Source organism: Rhinopithecus bieti, unplaced genomic scaffold, assembly GCF_001698545.2.
Source record: "Rhinopithecus bieti isolate Rb0 unplaced genomic scaffold, ASM169854v2 scaffold_13900, whole genome shotgun sequence".
Classification (NCBI taxonomy): domain Eukaryota; kingdom Metazoa; phylum Chordata; class Mammalia; order Primates; family Cercopithecidae; genus Rhinopithecus; species Rhinopithecus bieti.
In genome coordinates, this window is record NW_016808376.1 from 1,521,060 (window position 1) to 1,542,948 (window position 21,889).

Below are 21,889 nucleotides of genomic sequence, written 5' to 3' on the forward strand. Positions count from 1 at the left end.
GGAAAGGAAAGGAAGAAAAGAAAGAAAAGAAAGAAAAGAAAGAAAGTGAACCTGCTCCATAGTATACCTTTATATTTCAGAGATGATGTTTGAGGCAGCTTAATGTATAGTCTTCAATTTTTTAGGAAGAACAGATTATCTGTTTTAGTGTTTAATTTGTATATACATAAAACATATGTATTTGTTTAATTCCTAGGTATACAATTCTTAATCCCTGTTATTCAACATTTTGCCAGTATGAATGGATAGATGTATCTTTTATTTTTCATCTTTTTTTGCCCAATTCACAAAAGTTGTCTTTACATATTAATCTTTTCAACCTAAAACAGTTTTCTTTAATTATTTAATTGATAATTGATTTTATCAATTGGTTTTAATATTTTCATTCCAAGAGTTTCATAGAAACTGAGCAATTCCCAGACTGAATGTTTCCTCTCTCCTTTTTCTCTCGCAGTGTTATAGCTCTGTAGTATTTGTTTACCATCTTCAATATTCTATCTTCAAGTTTGTTTTCCTGCATCACAGATTTGTTTGTCCACCATATCAATGAATTTTTTAATGCCACCAAGGTAATTTTTAGGTTTTCTATTGTATGTCAAAATACCTTGTCACCACATTCTATCTTAGATATGAGAAGGAAAGATAATAAATCAGGAAGCTGTCCCCTGAAAGAGAGCACCTAGGCCAAGTCTTGGGCTAACCTGACAAACACCCTCCACTGCCAGTGGGTTCTCACTATGTGTCCAGAGGATTCAAGAGACAAGATGGTCCAAAACTCCTTCTCTCCATCTCACATAGGAAATGGTGCATTTTCTCCCTTCTCTCTCTCTTTCATGAAGTGTCTCGGGCTACATCTATACTTGATGGAAAGAATTGCACATTACTCAAAGATTCTAAACTTAGAACTGGGAAACCACCTCATCTCATTTTTGGAGGAAATGGGTGAATCTCAGAAGATAAAAGTGTTTGTTTCTATGGAATATGAAGGAAGAAATATATGTGTTAAAAGGGAGCCAGGATCATTGGGCTATGGGAGATGTTTGTGTATGAATCAACAGGAATCCACTTACTGGGCTTTGCTAATAGGTGGTTTTCATTCAGAAACCCCCCAACCCTACCCTCAGTCAATATGATTGCAGTGAACCTAAGGAAAGCAAGTCGTTTAAGCTTGGTGAATTAGATTCCCCTAGCCCCCAGGACACAGTGATTGGTTCACAGCTGCATACATTATCATTTCAGAGATTAAAAGTCATCATGAGAGTTTTGCTGAATGCTCTGAAACAGTGGCAAATTGCATCTCTGTATGAATGGGAAGCTCACAAGTGAAACCCAAGCACTACTGCTGCCATCTTGCTAGATCATGGAGCATGAGTTTGAAGCTACCACGGAAGAAAGAAACAGAGTTCTGAATGCGTCATTTAAGCCATGAGTTCAATTACGTTTGAACCTACCCTACCTCAAATGTACTCAGCACGTGAAACAATCAATCATCTCTTTCTTCAGCCAGTCCTGATTATATTGACTCTCTTTTACATGAAGAATCTTAAATAAAATACTCAACTTAGACTTTGACAAGAAAAATATGAACAGATAAATAAATAAAAGTACAAATATTTTCCAGGTTGATAATGATAGGGAAAAGTGCCCCTTCACCTTGCATAGAAATCCCTTATTTCAGGTTACTCTAGCATATATTATCCCTGAATGTTCTACATCCCCCCGGCCTGCTTAAGAATTTTATGCATTTTATGCATTTTACATGGGGCTATAAATAGCAATACGCTCTGGCAAGAACAGAAGTCAAAGGAACATTACTGTGTGAATAGCAAATAATAGAGACATAACCAGTGGAGAAGGCTTGTGGACAAGCGCATATATTATTGACTGTTAGAGTCAGGAGGCCTTCCAGGAAGTAGCCCTTGGTTGTGAGGAAGAGCTGGCTAAAATATCCTTCATGCCATTGACACTAATCCAGATTATTTGTACACTAATATACATGATCACCCTTTCTGGTCTTTTCTCTATTCTCTGCTCCTTCTTAGAAAAAAGCTTACATTAATCAAAGTTCTGTCCAACCCCTAAAATCAGATTGGTTATTATTTTAGGTTTTACTTCAGTAAAAGTTAATATAAATATGGAGCTTATATAATTTTCCTTTTAATTTAAATAATAAAATAATACACTGGTGAACCAAAGGGGAAAAAAAGCGTTTATATTAGTTATAATATAACTAATTTGTTATGGGGCTGCCATAACAAAATACCATAGACTGAGTGGTTTAAGCAGAAATTTATTCCTCATGGTTCTGGAGACTGGGAAGCACAGGATCAAAGTGCCAATCATTTGGCCTCCCAAGGAGGGCTGTCTTTCTGGCTTGTAGATGGTGGCCTTCTTGCTCTGTCCTCACATGGTCTTTCCTTGGTATGTGTGAGTGGAGAGAAAGAATAAAAAGCTCTTCTTTTAAAGTCTCTTCTTTTAAGGGCACTAATCCTATCATGAGTGCCCCATCCTCATGACTTTAATCCTAATCACCTCAGTATTCCCATCTCCAAATACCATATTAGGGGTCAGGACTTCAACATACACATTTGAAGGAAACACAGACATTCAATCCCTAACATCATTAAAATACTATTTGATAGAGGACCCCAGTCTTCTTTTAGTGCTGAAGCAGAGGCAGAGATTCACAGATATGTTTGCTTAACCCCTCAGATATGACTTCTCAGATCATCATGAGATAATTATCCAAATTACTGTGGGTATTTGAGTGATTCTGATGTTTCACAGCATGAAACAATTGTTTTTTGAAACTGTACCCAAGCTACTGGGTTCCCAGTCCCAATTTTCAAATACTGTTTTCGCTGTTTGCAGCCCTTCAATCCATAGACTTTCAGAGAATGTATCTTGCCGGTAGCATATTTGTCTAAGTATACTCAGCTACAGAGGGCAGAAGTTTCAATCATGGAAGAGGAAACTGGTGAGATTATTTTTCCCAAAACTTTTCAAATATTTATTCCATGATTGGCTCACATATTATGCATCAATAACTTCAAAAACCCCCAAATTTTAGAGAAGTGATAGCCCTATATTTCATTTAGACATTCTTTGCATTTGGATTTTTGAAGAACTGTTTGAAGTCCAGGATAAGAGAGAGTTTGAGGGTTTTATCAGCTTTTAAAATATGCTCTTTCTCTCTCAAAAAAAATTTGCAGATGTTTTATGATGTACATGTACTATTTTACCCCTTGAACAACCAACCTGAAACGTGCTGTCTCACAAATCTAATAAAGAGAGTGTTGGAATCCTGAGGGCCAGTGATGAGACAAGGAAAGAAGGCACAGTTCTCATTATACTATCCCCTGCCTTATATTCCTTTCTCTTTGAAATAACTTAGCATCTACTAGTGTGCAGACATAAACTAAATTTTATTAGTTTTCAACAGAATACAATGAGAAAACACATAATATGTTTCTCTCATAGCAGGATCAGTTTGGCCTAAAATAACAAATTTGCTTTTATGTAAATATTTTACAAAACTTTTAACTTACGCTCAATGGGTATTGAAAAAATCCCTGGCTTTTTTTTTTTCTTTCATGTTTTGGCATTTGAAAAGTTTGAAATTGCATGAAACATGTTTTTCTTTCTGTCTGTAAAAGTACACTGTTCAGAGAGTATATTTTCCAATCAACATATGGGCTACATCTTTTCTGATTAAGGGTAATAGAAATTTCCAAGTTCAAGTCATGCATGTTGAATCAAGAATGCTTGAGAAAAACCCTGAGAAATTCAGATTTTAAAAGGGCTTCTGCCTAATGTACCCATTCACTGCAAAATCAAACTTCATAGAAATTATTTTAATCGTATAATTGTGGCTGGACTTCCATGTCACCAGTTAAAGAGAAAAAGGTAAATTGGACATCTTCAAAGAAAAACCTGCAAGATTTGATATTAATTAATTAAATGTATATAAAATGTATTTGCATAAGATAAAAGTAAATCTATTTTATATAAAAAGTAATTGATGTAAAAATATGAAAAGTATCGATCCAGGCCGGGCGCGGTGGCTCAAGCCTGTAATCCCAGCACTTTGGGAGGCTGAGACGGGCGGATCACGAGGTCAGGAGATCGAGACCATCCTGGCTAACACGGTGAAACCCCGTCTCTACTAAAAATACAAAAAACTAGCCGGGCGAGGTGGCGGCGCCTGTAGTCCCAGCTACTCCGGAAGTTGAGCCAGGAGAATGGCGGGAACCCGGGAGGCGGAGCTTGCAGTGAGCTGAGATCCGGCCACTGCACTCCAGCCTGGGCGACAGAGCGAGACTCCGTCTCAAAAAAAAAAAAAAGGAAAGAAAAGAAAAGTATCAATCCATTGCATTTCTACAAGGGTATCTTTAAAAATATTATCAAAATTGTTTCTCACATTAACATTCAATTTATAAGACTATTTTAGATTAGGATGAGAAGAAACTTCACTCTAAAATGCAGAGATAAATATTATATGGAATTATGTTATATTTAAAGACCATCCCCCAAATATCCTGTTTGGGCAAAATGTTTTTGTGTGGTTTCAGGAATTTTCAACATAATATAATTTCAAAATAATAAACTTGTAATCAAAAGGTTGATGGTCATCAACATACCATCAGACAAAATTTACTGTAAATGTCATGACTAGCCTGAAATCTATCCATGTTCAAGGACAATGTATCAAAAGATTCTTAAAATAATTTGATAAATGTGAACTTCTATTTGAGTGAAGATAATCATTCTTATTCTAGGTCAGGCTTAATCCTTGGTTACCCACTTAGAAGAGATTATTCGTATAAGTTGAATCCAAATAACATCAACAAATGTCAGTGAAAAAACTGAAAAATTCATATACTCCAGGAAGTCCTACCCACTAAACCCCAAATAAGACTCTTTCATATAATGGAATAGACTAGATCTATTGGTTATTTACCTATTGGGTTTTAGTTTCATTTTCACTTTACCTTTTTAATAATGGCTTTAAATAGCAATGTCATTAGTTAATGTCATGGTATGCCATCCCACACATAAGCACTTGTGTCCTTGCCTATCAATAATAGTATTTATCAAGACATTGAAAAAAATATTGTGTTTTCTTTAACATACATATCTCTGTGAGAAGGTTAGTTGTTCCAACTTTCAGAATGTCATTCCTCCCAAGGATTCTGGGTTGAATAAGTGTGTGTTTATGGGTGTGTTTGTGAACATATGTGCACATGCATATGTATATCTACAAAAATGGACATAAGCATATGTAAATGTATACATTGATATCAATGTATACATACATGTATCTCTCTATATATGGGTGCAATACACACTGTCAGTTCTGGTCCTCTGGGAAACCTTTGCCTAGGTGGAATTGGCAATGCAAGAAATTCTTCAGGGTAAATAAACATCTATAAATAATAAAGGGAAGAAAAAGCAGGAATAGGCAAGAGAGAACCTTCACTCTGCAGTGCTAGTGTGACATCAGAACAAAGAGAGAGAAGGACAGAGTGGAGAGGGTAAAATAATCTCAGACTATGTTGCAGTTCTGAGGATTTGTCAGCCAGACTGATGGTGAGCCCCAGAGTAACGATGGCAAGAGTTCTGCATGGCTGATTCTACTATTTCTTCTATGTCCAGTCCTTGTGATGGCTGAGGCTTTGGCCCTAACCCTGTGGTGGTTTCTACAGGTGTGGCTGCTGGATGCTGTCTGCTAAGTACACCCTTGCAGCTGGTCCTCTCCTGAAAGGACATTTGAATCCCACAAGCTCAAGGCTGCCATGCACATGCATATGTAAATAGATATATTTTAGATTAGTCATTGCTCCGTCGTTCTGAAGTGAAGATTGATTATTTATGACCCTCCCAATTTTCGTACTTCTCCCCTGGGATTCTGAAATGATTACATGGATTTTCAAAGAGTGCCATACATTTTGAAGGGCGATGCTAGGTATAGCTATAAATACCTCACATACTTCAGCAATGTGTATAAAATAGGGGTTGTTTTATTTAGTATATTGACCTATTTCCAAGTTGGCTGATAGTTCCAACATTTCTTTTGCCAAATAGAGGGATTATTTTTGGAATCCTGTTTTATATGGCTGAATGTTGCTTTTATTCCACTGACCACCAGAAACACAAAGGCACGCTCTTGGGGGCCTGTGGTCAGAAAGGCTTAGATCACAGTTGTAGATTTCAAAAATCCAAGTGACTTACTTGCGATTCAAAGATTCCCTCCAATTCTCTAACTCCAAAGAGAGAACCAGCAGATAAATTTGTCTAGTGTCAGATCTAAGATATGCACATTCCTTGCAGGATAGCTTTACATGAAGAGGCAGAAGGAAGCAGGATAAAAATCGTGCTTGTTACAGACTAAATCTTGTGCCCTCCCATAAATACATATGTTGAAGCCCCAGTTCCCAGTATACTGGTATTTGAAGGTGGGACCTTTGGTAGATAATTAAGTCTGAATGATTTCATGAGGGTGGGGCCCCCATGATGGGATTAGTGTGCTGATATGAAGAGAAAAACACTAGACTGCCTGGCGAGGTGGCTCACGCCTGTAATCCCGGCACTTTGGGAGGCTGATGCTGGCAGATCATTTGAGGTCAGGAGTTCGAAACCAGCCTGGCCAACATGGTGAAACCCCGTCTCTACTAAAAATACAAATATTAGCTGGGCGTCGTGGTGGGTGCCTGCAATCCCAGCTACTCAGGAGGCTGAGGCAGGAGAATTGCTTGAGCCCAGAAGGCGGAGGCTGCAGTGAGCAGAGATAGTGCCACTGCACTCCAGCCTCGGTGACAGAGTGAGACTCCATCTTGAAAAAAAAGAAAAAAGAAAAGAAAGGAAAGATACTGGAGCTGGCATGCTGTCCACAACATGAGGACACACTGAAAATGGCAGCTTTCTGCAAGCTAGGAAGAGAACCCTCTCCTGAAACCAAATTGGTGGGCTCCTTGATCATGGATTTCCAGCTTCCAGAACTGTGAAAAAACAGTATTTGTTATTAAGCCACCCAATCTGTGTTATTTTCTTAAGGTAGCCCCAGCTGACTAATACCTCCCCTGCAACCGTGGCCCCATATGATAAAAGCAAGGGAGGGAATGAGACATCAATCATTTCTGTTTGTGAGTGACTCACCTCAGCTCCTGCAGAAATGGAGATACATAAGCTCCCTGAGTCTGACACCCTGCCAGGAGTGGGAAAAAGCCCAGAGCAGAAAAATGTCGTAGAACCCCAAGGCTTTGTAGACCAGTAACATCACCCAAAGCTATAGCAATGGAAGATGGATAGACAATTTACTCTTAGTGTGTTTTCTGTTGCTTATAACAGAAGATGTGAAACTGGGTAATTTATAAGGAAACAAAATTTACTTCTTACAGTTTTGGAGCCTGAGAAGTCCAAGGTCTAGAGGCGTCTGTGCTAAGAGCCTTCTTGCTGGTAGGGACTCCCTGGACATCCCAAGGAAGCACAGGGTATCACACGGCAAGGGGACTGAACATGCCGGTGTGCTGGCTCAGGTCTCTCTTCTCTATATAAAGCCACCAGTCCCGCTCCCATGATAACCCATTCATCCACTGATTGACAAATGGATTAATCCATTCATGAGACAAAGCCTTCCTGACCCAATTGCCTCTTAAAGGCGCTCCATACTGCCATGTTGGGGATTCAGTTTCACCACGAGTTTTGGAGGGGACAAATATTCAAACCACAGCATGTAGCAAGCAGGTGCAGCGTTGTCGAAATTCGCTCAAGGTGGGGAACTTGGGGACTGCATTGGTCAACAGTGCTGAAAGCCCTGGCAATATGCATTGAGACTTCTCACCTACTCTACTGAAAGAAAGGGGAGCCTGACTATGAGCCAAGGTTCCAGCAAGTGTAACTGGAGTCGGAAAAGTTTGCTGAGTTCATCTTTTTCTTGCCTACTTTGTGTTATTCACACGTTTGCCATCACGCTTCCCCTGGCTGGTATCACACTTGTTTAAACTCGAACTTCCCTGAACATGTACCATTGAGATTCCTTTTCCTGCCAAATTAACTGTGCAGAATTTCTCCTTAAATGTTATCAAAACCCCCTGAAGTGAAAGATTAAATAATCATTTAGTAGCTATTAAAGACAAAGGGGGTCTTTTGGCATAAAGTAATTTTTTTTTTTACAGACTCTTTATGGGTTTAGATGTGTTTTTTATATGTTTAAAGCTAAATACATTCTTAGAAAAACTTAAAAGATGGTGATACTTGGGGCTATGAGACCTTTTGTTTTGTTTTGTTTTGTTTTTTGAGACAGAGTCTTCCTCTGTCTCCAGGCTGGAGTGCAGGGGCATGATCTCGGTTCACTGCAACCTCTGCCTCCCGGATTCAAGTGATTCTCCTGCCTCAGCCTCCTGAGTAGCTGGGATTACAGGTGCACGCCACCACACCCAGCTAATGTTCGTGTTTTTGGTAGGGACAGGGTTTCACTATGTTGGCCAGGATGGTCTCGATCTCCTGACCTGGTGATCCACCTGCCTCGGCCTCCCAAAGTGCTGGGATTACAGGTGTGAGCCACAGCGCCTGGCTGAAACCATATTTTTTAATTTGAATCGCAAAACTACAGAAACACAAATATGTGATGACGGTTCATTACATGTTCAAAAGATACAGCTCACAGCAGTTAAGATTTCTTCTTTCTTCTGTAAATCAATATATTGACTGATGTTATTTTATACTGAAGAGAAAAGGATATTTATGAAACCTCATACAACAGTGTTTCAGGAACTTCAGAAAAAAATAAAATAAAAATAAAAATTCCCAGCCTTGTTGTACTAAGAAATCTTAATCGTTCCGATAAGCATCTGAATATCAAGTGCTTATTCCAACTTAACTTGTTGCAATTCAACACTCTCTTCTGCCTGTGCGATGCAATGTGATTGTGCCTAGGGTGGATTTATTTGAGCACTGAATAATTTCTTTGCACTTTGGTCTTCAGTGCTGATTAGTTCTTTCTCCTTCAACTTGTTCATACAAAGGATGCCTTGACATAAAGAAAGCCTAGAAACACATAGAAAAAAAAAAACCAGAATTATGCAGTTAAAATAAAATCCCAGAGATTTTCATTTGCACACCCTGTCTATACATAAACCCATATAAAGACCCAGGAAAGGGCTGATATATTTAACTATGTGAGTAAGATCATTTTAATTAAAGTGAATGTAGCCTTTTGGTCTACAAAATAAACAATCTAACAATAGGAAGAATGCAATCTGTCAAGACATATTTGAGTTATTTTGCAGTAATTGGCTTGGCAGCAGCTTCAGTCACAGATTTCTGTTTCACAGATTGCCCCCAAATGAATAAAGGTTTGCTTTGAAATGTAATTAATATGACGTTCAACTGCAAGACATTCTCAGGTTGTCAAAGGAATTTGAAGGAGGTAGCTACAAAACGTGAACAAAATAAAAGTAAAACTGAAAAGTAAATTAAGTCAAATTAATGCACACAGAGTAAACTGGACCAATACAAAATGCCCATGGCATGAACCACATTTCACCTTCAGTTCAATCTCCTCTGAATGTTGAAATTATGCAAGTGGCTAAATAATTCACAAGGTATATGTTTATTGACAATGATTGCCTCATTTTGTCATTTAATCATGAATGAGTGTGGGGAATGTAAATGCTATTCTATCCTCTGTTGACATGAAACAGATCTACAACAGTGCTGCACTCTGGAAGTCTGGATCTCTGAATTCAATACTCATTAACCAGTATCACTTTCTTCACATTAATAATCAATCACCTGCTTCTAGTAGGTCATTAAATAAATATTGAGTTATATGGGTGAAGTGCATCAACATTGATTACCTGTATCCAAATACTAATGTTTTTATCACGATGTATTTCCATCTTTTCTGCAAGCCCAACTGTTCTCTTTTTTAGGAGACGGAGTCTCGCTCTGTCACCCAGGCTGGAGCTCAGTGGCACGATCTCGGCTCACTGCAACCTCCACCTACTGTGTTCAAGCGATTCTCCTGCCTCAGCCTCCCGAGTAGCTGGGATTACAGGTGCCCACCACGACGCCACCACAACCAGCTAATTTTTGTACTTTTTAGTAGAGACAGGTTTCCCCATATTAACCAGGCTGGGATCGAACTCCTGACCTCAGATGATCTGCTCACCGTGGCCTCCCCAAGTGCTGGGATTACAGGCATGAGCCACCACCTCGGGCCTGCAAGTCCAACTATTCTATTTCAGCAGGAGATATGGGCCCATAGGAAATACTGAGAACAAATAGAGAACATAGTCACAGTTGGTTCCCCTCAACGGTGTCAGAACTACTCACTATATTTAAAACATCCGGGTCCATGATATCCCAAAAATCAAATATAAGTAATATTAATTGCATACATTAGAGGAATCTTAAATGTATTTTCTTTCCCTTTTAATTAGGAAATCGGCAAATACATTTGTATTTATTAGCTTTTAAAGAGTTGACTGTGGTAGTCAATATAAATTTAGAAAAAATGTTATAATTTACAAATAAGAACGTAGAGTTTATTGAAGAATAAACTTAATGCTTTTTCTTTTTTTGCATCTGTCCTACCTGGCATTAGGGAGGCAGTTTCTTGTAAGTCTTACATTATCTCTTAAAAATATAAAATTGTTTCACAAATCAACAGAAGGTTGCTGATTTTGCAGATGGGCATTTGTATTGAATAATTATTTTACTCTATGTTCAAATATTCAGGTTACTTCTTATTCACAATTAACCTTGTCTTTTGGTGACGTTTATTGTTATTATTATGTGAACTTCAGTTAGCTTCAACCTGTGATACTTGGATAATTTGATAATCAACACAAAGAAGCTTGGGAAAGAAATTTTGAAGGCAAAGAAAAGAGAAAAGATTGGAAATGTGGCTTACTGTATATTCTAAATCTGGCTGAAAGACCAGCTTTTGAACAAGCTGTTATTTTCCACATGGGAGTAGCGTTGCTACAGTAAAATGCCAGATTTCATCCATCATAATGTCATGGCTCATATTAAAATGTCTTCAGGGACCTAAGGGAGGAATGGGCAAAAGACATCAAATCAATTCTCAGGCAATTGCTGTGTCTTTCAGAAACTAAGCCCTATGTGATAGTGTTATGACTACACAAAGGGAGGTTATAAATAAGGTCCATACATCAAGGGAGGAAGTAATTTAGAAGAAGAAAGCTGATTTGACTTTTGTGTGAGTCTGAACATGTGGTTAGGGCACAGCTGGGTTATCATTCTATACATTCTAATGAGAGAAAAGAACCAAATCAACACTTTGGAGAAATGAACCTATCACCACAGTCTTAAACCTGACACCTTCAAAATCGTCTATCACTCTTCATCAGCTGAGAAGGATTCAAGGTTATTTTGCATTTGTTTAAGGTAGTATTTAATCACAAGAAAATCCAGCCAAGCATCATTATTTGATGATCTTGGTAGCTTCACACTAATTTTCATAAGAAGGTGTATTTTCCACAGGACAAGAATTGGCCCAATTAAGAGATCTGTGATGCAGTCAGACCTTCATATTTGAAGTTCCTTCTTCTTGATTGAGTAGTCCATTGTTAAATCTATAAGCTTTAAAGTGCTACAGCCTATATTTGCCACAGCTGCCTCTACTCTATAAAGAGTCAATCTGTCTTTCAAGAACTTAATCATCATGAAATGAGTCTTGGGTGTAAAAATCAGGAAGGGTAAATGGGTAAGAACCTTGTGAAATTTCTGTGCGTTTATTTGACTGGAGAAAAAAAGTTAACAATGTGACATGATCTTGCCAGCAGAATAAAAAATAAAATCTACATATTTGTTATATTTCCATATTCTATTGAGAGACTTTAATTATGGCAATATATAAGATAACCATACATTCCTTATAAACTGTAGAGTCACAGCAAATTAGCATAGAGCATAAAATTACTTCCATCAATGTAATTAATATATAATCCTTGCCATTTAATTTGAAGAAATATGTCTCTATAGTGGTACCTAATCTTCACAAGTTCTGTTCCTCAAATCATTATGTGTTGGAAGAAACTGTGTTTCAGTTTCCTGACCATCAAAGTATGTTAGTAAACATTCCCACCCTAACTGAAGGAAAACTATATTGTAGAGGGTATATAATACCACATTAAACTATGGAAAGCAAGGAATAAAAACATGATATGCTTTTAAAAACTATAACATGTGCAGAGATGGTTAATAAGGAGCTTAATTTTGGGGAGCAGCCAAACTACAAAGATTGAGAAAATGAACTGTGTCAAAATTTTGCAATAAGCAGCTCAGTTGCAAATAGCTCTAATACTCAGCTTTGCTGGGAAACAAAAGATGTTTCTTTAGACTTTTTAGTTAGGCTTTATTCACATCCAAATCAGGAACTAGGAATCACAGATTCTGAGAAGTCAAAATTAATCAAGAAAGTGCAAATAGTTTTGAGTCAATATAGATGTCTAGATTAACTGAGTATAAACAGGGTTCTATTATTTGTCACAAAAGTGAATGTTTGACACACCATTAACACTAAAGTAGTTTTTGCTTTGTTTAATTATGGAGTCATTTGTGATTTAATTTTTTGATTTTAGTAGATTGATGTGATATAATTTTAGTCTTGTGCTCAACAGAATAGATTTATTTGAAATGCATTTATTGTGTATATATTTAATAGCAAATGCAATACACTGAGTTAACTAAGCTTGAGCCCAGTTATTAATTTATGAAGAAGACAGTTGGGAAAGAATCTTCTGGAAGAAAATCAACCAAGGATCCAACTATTTGGTTTATCATTTTATTAATATATCTATTCTAGGTTTTCTATGGGCAGTAGGAAACCTATGAACTGCTGGAGATACCACCATTTTACACATTAACTTTCAGTGCAAGATATTATAACAAATGTTGAGGCAACCAATAAGAATAATGAGTATTATTATTATTAATTATTATTGCTAAAGTTTACTGAGTATCCCAAGCACTGTGCAGGCCACATTCAGTGAATATTTGTAACAATACTTTGAGTTAGTAACTATGATTATCTCCATTTCACAGAAGGGGAAAGTACAATTTTGAGAGCTTAAAGGACATGGCTCAACTTTATGAAAGTAGTAAGTGGGAGAGTGAATCTAGGATTCTTTGAGTCTGAAATGGCTGGTAGTCCCAGCTCCTAAGGAGCCATAGCTAATGAGATCAGGGTTATAAAAGGAATACATAACTCGCATTGGAACACCTTGGAAGTCATAGAGAAAAAAATTGAACAAGTGAAGGCAAATCATGACCTTGTGAGGAAGTTCCCGTCACAGTGTTACTGACATATCTTTGAGAAAACCCCACAGATCTTTGTAAGTTTCTATTTGATATATGGAAACGTTTCTTCCATCTCTTTGTCATTGAGAAGAATGATGACTCTTTGGCTAAAGTCTCAATGAATGCCTTATTTATTTATTTATTTATTTATGTATTTATTTATTTTGAGGTGGAGTTTTTCTCTTGTTGCCCAGGCTGGAGTGCAGTGGTGCAATCTCAGCTCACTGCAACCTCTACCTCCCGGGTTCAAGTGATTCTCCTGCCTCAGCCTCCCCAGTAGCTGGGATTACAGGTGCCTGCCACCATGCCTGACTGCCTGATTTTTTCTATTTTTAGTAGAGAGGGCATTACATCATGTTGTCCAGACTGGTCTCAAATTCCTGACCTCAGATGATTCACCCATCTCAGTCTCTCAAAGTGCTGGGATTACAAATGTGAGCCACCACCCTGGGCCTGCAAGTCCGATTATTCTATTTCAGTAGGAGATATGGGCCCATAGGAAATACTGAGAACCAACAGAGGACACAATCACAGTTTGTTCTTCTCAGTGGTGTCGAACTACCCACTTATTTGAACCCTCCAGGTCCATGATATCCCAACAATCAAATACAGGTAGTATTAATTGCATACACTAGAGGAATCTTAAATATATTTTCTCTCCCTTTTGATTAGGAAACCAGTATTAAGTGTCTTGGGGAGAAAGGTGTTTTATCTCTGAGAAGGTTTTACTCGCTCTACTGAAGGTCTCTCACAAACTTTGATATGTTTTACAATTTAAACTTTTAAGCTACTGAGAAGCATGAAAATATATATACATGTATCTCTCCATTTTTGCTAGGAAACTCAAAAAGTCTATTTTATTTTATAAAGATGTGGCTTTCCAGGAGTAGGGTTATCATAATGAGTGGTAAGTCACACATGGCTTAAAATTGGGGGATGATGGTCTCTATTAGCTTCTTGGTTGATGTCTTCAAGGCTGATATTGGCAGATGGCGGCAAGTTTAAAGTTATGGAAATACAATTACATTTGGAAATCTCATTAGGGTTTGCATTTCATAATCACCACCTTCCTCTCTCCTTCAGAATCACACAAAACCATTTTATTCTCCTTGGCTTGATGGCTCCGCTGTCTTTGGTTCTGTCTGGCAGTACCTGCACCTCGGCCTGGCCCTTGGCAGCAGTCAGCTCTTACCCTTTGATCTTTTAGGCAAGGTTATTTCAGTTCATCTTTGACTGCTGTGTGCTACTCTCTGCAGGCTCCTTCCCATCTAATTTTCCATTTGTTTCCCCTTCAAAGCCTTCTTCATATTCACTGTTCCAGCCTAGATTTGTCTGTTTGGAAAGATTTATTCTCCCCATTCCATTATTCTTGTTATAATTTAGCATGCAAGGCAGAGTGTGGCACTGGTACTTGTACTGTAGAACTCTTAAAAGCATGCACATGGATAAAAAATGAACAAACACACTTTAAAAATATGCAGGATTTTAATCGTTTTAATTCTGAGCAGACAACTTTGATCCCAGCAACCCTTCGGATCAGAGAATTTTGTATAGTGAGAATGGTTTCTTAATCCATTGACTTTCTATTCCTTCTAATGTTCCATCCCATATAAATTCCTCTATTTTCATTGACCAAACCCTTTACTGCCATCTCATCCTTTTCAATATCTACAGTTGAAAGGATACAAATTTAGCTTGGATGAATGTTGAAGAAAATGTTCAAGAAAAAAAAATGTAGACATAGTTTTTCAAGAGTACATTATATGTCACACACAAAATTGTAAGTTCCCACTAGAATATAAGCTCTGAGAGGGCAAAGATTTTTGTCTGATTTATTCACCTCTCTACTCTCAATTCATGAAATCTTGCCTGCCACATAGTAGTTGTGCAATAGAAAGTTTTGTATTTATTTTTTATTTTATTTTATTTTTTTGAGACAGAGCCTCACTCTGTTGCCCAGGCCGGAGTGCAGTGGTATACTCTTGGCTCACTGCAACCTCTGCCTCCTGAGTTCAAGCAATTCTTGTGTCTCAGCCACCTGAGTAGCTGGGATTACAGGCATGTGCCATCACACCCGGCTAATTTTGTATTTTCAGTAGAGACGGGATTTCACCATATGGCCAGGCTGGTCTTGAACTCCTGGCCTCAACTGATCCACCCACCTCGGCCTCCCAAAGTGCGAGGATTACAGGCATGAGTCACTGTGCCTGGCCAGAAATTTGTAAATGAATGAATCATTTTTCTTAATCACCTGCCTAACTGAAACCAAAATATTACATACATGAGTTTCAGTTTATTATGTCTTTGAAAATACCACTAAGTAACTATTGCTTTGTTTTAGGGGTAATAGAAATTAAACTAGTTATTTTTCTGTGTATTATCTATTTACTATTTATAATTTATAGTCATATTAATAATGAACTGCAAATAAGGACCACTGAGCACATAGCACTTTTTCTTAGAGTTTGGTTAAAATATAATTTATGTATGTAAAGGTAATAGATTTCATAACTTGATATATAAAATGTGCATATATACCATGGTTGTTTATACACAAGGAAAATGAATGTGTTCACTTATTCCCTACGTTACCTAGGGCTGAGTGTGGAGGATAAAGAAATCTGATCAAGGAAACCACCTCTTCTTTACTATTCGTAGTGGTGACACATTCCTCTTATTTTAGAGTCCTCAAAAATGTACATACATACTTTTGCATTCACTGAATGGAAGTCAGTGGAGACGGGGAAGGAACATAGGCTTCATTACGTGAAATTTGACTTTCTTGGCAAAATTTTCAAAACATATTCAAATACACTTGTTTGGTGAAGAATGAGAGAGTGAGCTAACAAGGAAGACAGAAGAAGACTGCATGCCAGTGTAACAAGAGCAGTGGGCTGGAGGACTTCCCTGTAGGGTTGTGAGACTGCTCTAGTGGCCCCTCATTTAGGGCAAGTAGAGGACCAGGGGAGACCACAGGATTTTGTGGATTGCCTGAATGTTGCCAATGGAGATAATACCGTTAATCCTATCTAAGCAAAAGTCTGGCTCTTATAATTGGTCCTTCATTTTGAACTTGGAGGAGTTCATATGCTTAATAAACTTCATCTCCACAACACTGGTCTCCAATGGAGCAGCAAAACCTTGCTCAGGGGACCTTCAGGGAGGGTTTTATGACTCAAATCTACACTAAAATTTTGCTAGGATCCTGCAGGATGGGACTGAGAAAGCATGAAATCTTTCAAATATATGGAATTAATTTATTATGAAATTTTCTGTTGTCAATATGTTGAGAATTATTTCCTTTTTAATAGTGTACAGTAAGTTTCTAAAAGAGTCAGTGGTAACTGTATGTTTGGTAAGAGGGTGTATTTATTTATTTGTTTGTTCTTTTGGAGGTGTATTTATTTTTACACCGTGGGTGTCTTTTTTGAAAAGGCCTGACTAAAATGGTTGCTTAGGTTGAATAATATTTAAGAAACTAAAAGTGAATTATATTAGGAAAAAAATGCCCCTTTGTAATGAAAACAAATCCTCCTGACCTACTTATTTAAAGTTAAATCCAAGACCCATTTATTAGTCCAGTGGTTCTCAACCCTTCTGCATGGAACTCTGTAAAATTACTTATCTGCAGACCTCACCCGAGGCAAATTAAATTAGAATCTCCAGGTGTGGAGCCCATGTCACAGCATTTTTTAAAAAACTCTTTGATAGTTCTAATGTGCAGCTTAGTTTGAAAACAATTGATCAGGCTTTTTCTAATCTATAACTTTCAAAGAAATCATATTCCAGAAGTTTCTTTGTTGAGCAGTTGTTTACATTTGGGAATACATTTTTTCAAATGAACAATGTTATACATGGTGTTTAATTCCCCAGGCCTTTCCATAAAAGCTTAATTAAGCCCAATGTATCTGAAGCTTAGTACTCTGATAATGGAATTATAGAACATAATCACCACGTATAACAATGTTTGTGCAACAGCAGACCCAGAATTCTAATGGCGAGAGGGAAGAATAGAAAAAGGATCACTGCCTACAGCCCAGCCAAAAATTGCTGCTCTCCTGTTCCCTCTATTGTGCCCCTGCCACCACCACACACACCTGCCTCTCCTTGTAGTCATCTAGGGGGTTTGAGGGTCCTGAATAGTGTGTTTCCAGTGCCCCTGCTTTTCCCCCACCAGGTAAAAATTAACCTGCCAGGCTTCATTCCACTGCTGCAACTATTACTACTGGACAGGAGTCACTTCCTTGTCTGGATACAGACATAGCACCTAATTCCCTTGATGTGTATGGTGGATGGGTGGTGGGGGAGTTTTTTGTTTGTCTTCTACTCTAATCTTCCTTCTTGCCTTTTTTTGTTTGTTTGTTTTTTGAGACAGAGTCTCGCTCTGTCACCCATGCTGGAGTGAAGTGGTGTGATCTCAGCTCACTGCAACCTCCACCTCCCAGGTTCAAGTGATTCTCCTGTATCAGCCCCCTGAGTAGCTGGGATTACAGGTGCACGCCACCATACCCAGCTAATTTTTTGTATTTTAGTAGAGACGGGGTTTCACTGTGTTGCCCAGGCTGGTCTCGAACTCCTGAGCTCAGGCAAAAATCCGCCGGCCTCAGCCTCCCAAAGTGCTAGGATTGCAGGCATGAGCCACCACGCCTGGCCCTTCTTGCCTTTTTTAAATGGTGGAGTTGTTTCCCACTAACAATGCAAATCAGACAACGGATACAAATGATTATTTTTTCCTATGCTCATTCCTCCCTGTGAATTTTTTTCACTTCTCCCCTATAAGCACAAAGTCCATATGACTTACCTTCCAAAACAGGTCACTTTTTAAACTTAAAGGAGGGGCTGCATACTTGCACTGGGCCCATGGACCGTAAACCAGAACAATCCTAGGTGGAAAAGAATGTTTGTTCTCTCTACAAATGGGCTTAGGTCACACAAAGGATTAAGATACGATTCATTAGCATTTTATCATGAATACTAAATGCTGGCAAGGAAGTGTCAGCAAAAGCTTTTAAATACAGAGGAGGAAGGTGGTAGGGGGTGGTGTTTCTCTATTAGTCCTTTCTCCCATTGCTATGAAGAAAGACCTGAAGCTGATGAATTTACAAAGAAAAGAGATTTAACTCGCTCATGGTTCTGGAGGCTTTACAGGAAGCGTGGTGCTGACATCTGCTTGGCTTCTGGGGAGGCTTCAGGAAGCTTCCAATTATGGCAGAAGGCCAGTGGGGAGCAGCTGGCTCACATGGTGGGAGCAGGAGCCAGAGAAAACAAGGGGGAAGGTGCCACACACTCTTAAACTACCAGATCTCCAAAGAACTCACTCACTATCACAAAGACAGTATCAAGGGACATGGGGCTAACTATTTAGGAGAAATCCATTCGCCATTATCCAATCACCTTCTACCAGGCTGTACCTCCAACATTGGGGATTGCATTTCAATATGAGATTTGGGCGGGGACACACATCCCAATTACCAGTTACTATTATCAAGCATCTCTATACTGAGGGTAAAGAGGGAAAATAAAATTGCGAAAAATCTCTTTCTGGGTTTTTACCTTTGCCACCCAAGTCACCACACTGGCCCAGCACCCCTGGTCATAGTGACATTCTATCATGAGATGGAATGGATAGGGAGGTTCGAGGGGGCAGGGTGAGGAGAGGAGAAGATGCTACCGAAGAGGGGTGTTAGAGGAAACAAAATGCAGAAGAAAACATCCAGCGGAGTTATGAAACATGAAAAGAGAATTTTTAGAGTCATGCAGCCACTGAGAAATACCACGGCTATTTTAGGAGAGGAGGGCGTTCTTTTGTAGAGAATAAAAGTGGGCGAGACCAATCAGATTGAGAACTGTTGAGACAAGCTGAATGTTAAGAAGTGAATACATAAAGTAGAGTCTTGGAAAATTGAGAGTTTTTAAATATTCTTACCACTGTTCTTCATTAAAAAATACTAACATTTATTTAGTTGGGTTTCTGTTTCTTATTAACCAGATGTCTTCCCATGTCCCCTCTTTCCAATTGTATGCATATGGTTGGCATCTAGTTAGTCCAGCCGCACTGACAGTATCTGGTGTCTCCAATTCGACTGGCAGAGAGTCCATCCCTACTTATGTGGACATCTGTTGGAGGACATTTTTTATCCCTTTCTACGTAGCAAAGATGGGGAAAGGGAGCAAGGGAAATCAGTATGTGAAATGTCAACCTCATGGCATATTGATTTTTTGGATTTATTTATTTGTACCTCTGGGAATCTCACTCATATGACACTTGGCACAATTACTCATTCAACCTTATGTACTGGGATTTTGAGTGTCTTCTGTTTTTGAGCCGCCTGGCAATATGTCCAATATGATTGATCTTGTCATTATTTTCTTTCACTTTGAATTTATGATCTAATGATCAATTTTGTGCCCGGGGAACATTTGAAATTGAGCTGATTTACTCCTCTTTTTTCGGTCCCATTTTCCTCACGATAACTCCCACTAAGACCTCTGACAACCAAATCACATCTTTGGCCCACATAAAAAATTAATTATTAATTTTGGAAATGACTAGATTCTGTTATTTAATATGATTACACATAATCTGTCTTCAAAATTAAAACAAAATGTTAATTTTATTAGATTTCTAATAAAATATGCCAAATGACTACAAACATCTAAATTGGTAGAATGCATAAAATAATTTCAAAATAATATTCAACTATTAAAATAGCTATTAAGTAGTCATTATCCGATAAAAACTTTAAACTTTTTATAAATGTTTTATTTTATCTCATGACTGATGGGGTTCAGGACATGAGGTTTGGATCATGATGCTAAAATACACAATCCAAACTCCGTAATCCTAAATGTTGAAATCCCAAAAGATCTAAATCCCTAAAGTCTAAAATCCCTAACATCTAAAATCTCAAAAATCACAAGCACAGAATAGTTGCATCATGTTATGTGGAATTATTCCTTTGGTATTGCCTTTATTTATGTAAATTAAGTATGGTTTAAAAAGATGCCTCTGGGTGCCAAGTTGACAAGGTGTAGACTTATGGACTTAATCTGAGGTGTCAACTTGACTGGATTAAGAAATGCCTAGAAACCTCAGAAAGCATTGTTTGGGGTGTCTGTGAGGGTGTGTATTAGTCAGAGTTCTCTTAGAGGGACAGCACTAATAAGGTATCTGCATATATGAAAAGGAGTTTATTAAGAATTGACTCACACAATCACAAGGTAACATCCCACCATAGGCTGTCTGCAAGTTGAGGAACAAGGAAGCCAGTGGCAGATCAGTCCAAGTCCCAAAACCTCAAAAGTAGGGAAGCCAACAGTGCAGCCTTCAGTTTGTGGCCAAAAGCCTGAAAGCCCCTGACAAACTACTGGTGTAAGTCCAAGAGTCCAAAAGCTGAAGAACTTGGAGTCTGATGTTCGAGGGAGGAAGCATCCAGCACGGGAGAAAAATGAAGGCCAGAAGTCTGCTCTTTCATCTTCTCCTGCCTGCTTTATTCTAGCCTCACTGGCAGCTGATTAGATGGTGCCCACCTAGATTTAGGGTAGGTCTGCTTCGCCCAGTCCACTGACTCATATGTCAATCTCATTTGGCAGCACCCTCGCAGACACACCCAGGAAGGATATTTTGCATCCTTCAATCCAATCAAGTTGACACTCAATGTTCACCATCACAGGGTGTTTCCAGGGGAGATCAGTGCATGGATCCAAGTGGATTAAGTCGGGAAGGTGTCCCCTCAGTGTTCTTGGGTACCATCCTACTGGCTGTTGGCTGGGAGAGAACAAATACAGAAAGTGAACTGGTCTCTCTCTGAGAGGTGGGACAGACATTTCTTCTGCTAACTTGGACATCAGAACTCCAGGCTCACCACCCTTTGAACTCTAGGACTTGCACCAGGGGACCCCAGGGTCCTGCAGCTTTTGGCATCCCAGGGTCTCCAGCTGGAGGATGGCCTGTCGTAGGACTTCTCATTCACTGTAATTTCATGAGCCAACTCCTTTAATAAATCCTCTCACATATTTTTTGTACACATAGTGATACAGGAGCTAGATAGAAATTATTTGGGTAGCTCGTCAGGGTAACAGAGTCCTTGGTAAGGTTTTTCTATTAACAAAAGCAGCTCCCAAATTCTTTTCTCACAAACAGCAGCCTGTAAAGTCAGCTGGAAGCTTGCATGGATGAATGCCAGCAGCTGAGCCAATAGGAAGAGGCTACCTGGGGGCCAGGCATGTTCAAGGAGGTTGTCTCTTCCCTTTTCTTTGTCAACCACAAAGAAACAGGCAACACGGTGCAGGCCATATAGAGAACCATTTGCATAATAAAAGATTAGGGTGGAGTGGCCAGCTTCTTCAAGTGCTGTGTAAATGGTACACCTGGTCCCACCAATTTTTTGAGCCCTAGGTAAATCAGGCACCACCTCCTCAAGCTCTTCTGTAAAAGCCCCTGCAATTCACCGGGGAACTAGAAACTTCACTAGAGAGCCTCCCTCTCTCTCTGCACGAGAGAGAGCCCATCTCTTTCTCTTGGCTATTAAATCTCCACTCTTTTTTTTTTTTTTTTTTTTTT

The 21,889-nt window shown here is 38.7% G+C and overlaps 1 long non-coding RNA gene across 2 annotated transcripts in view; it reads right to left on the minus strand.

Moving 5' to 3' along the window:
• Window positions 1–8,636: 8,636 nt before the first annotated feature.
• LOC108538524 (uncharacterized) overlaps window positions 8,637–21,889 on the minus strand; it is a 39,974-nt gene continuing 26,721 nt past the window's right edge. Inside the window, exons 3-5 of one of the 2 annotated variants that reach the window (XR_001888101.1) lie at window positions 10,916–11,052; window positions 10,172–10,273; window positions 8,637–9,045 (exon numbers count right to left, since the gene is read on the minus strand). This is a non-coding gene — a long non-coding RNA (uncharacterized LOC108538524). The remainder of the gene's footprint in view (window positions 9,046–10,171; window positions 10,274–10,915; window positions 11,053–21,889) is intronic. The other variant, XR_001888100.1, reaches the window with a different exon arrangement.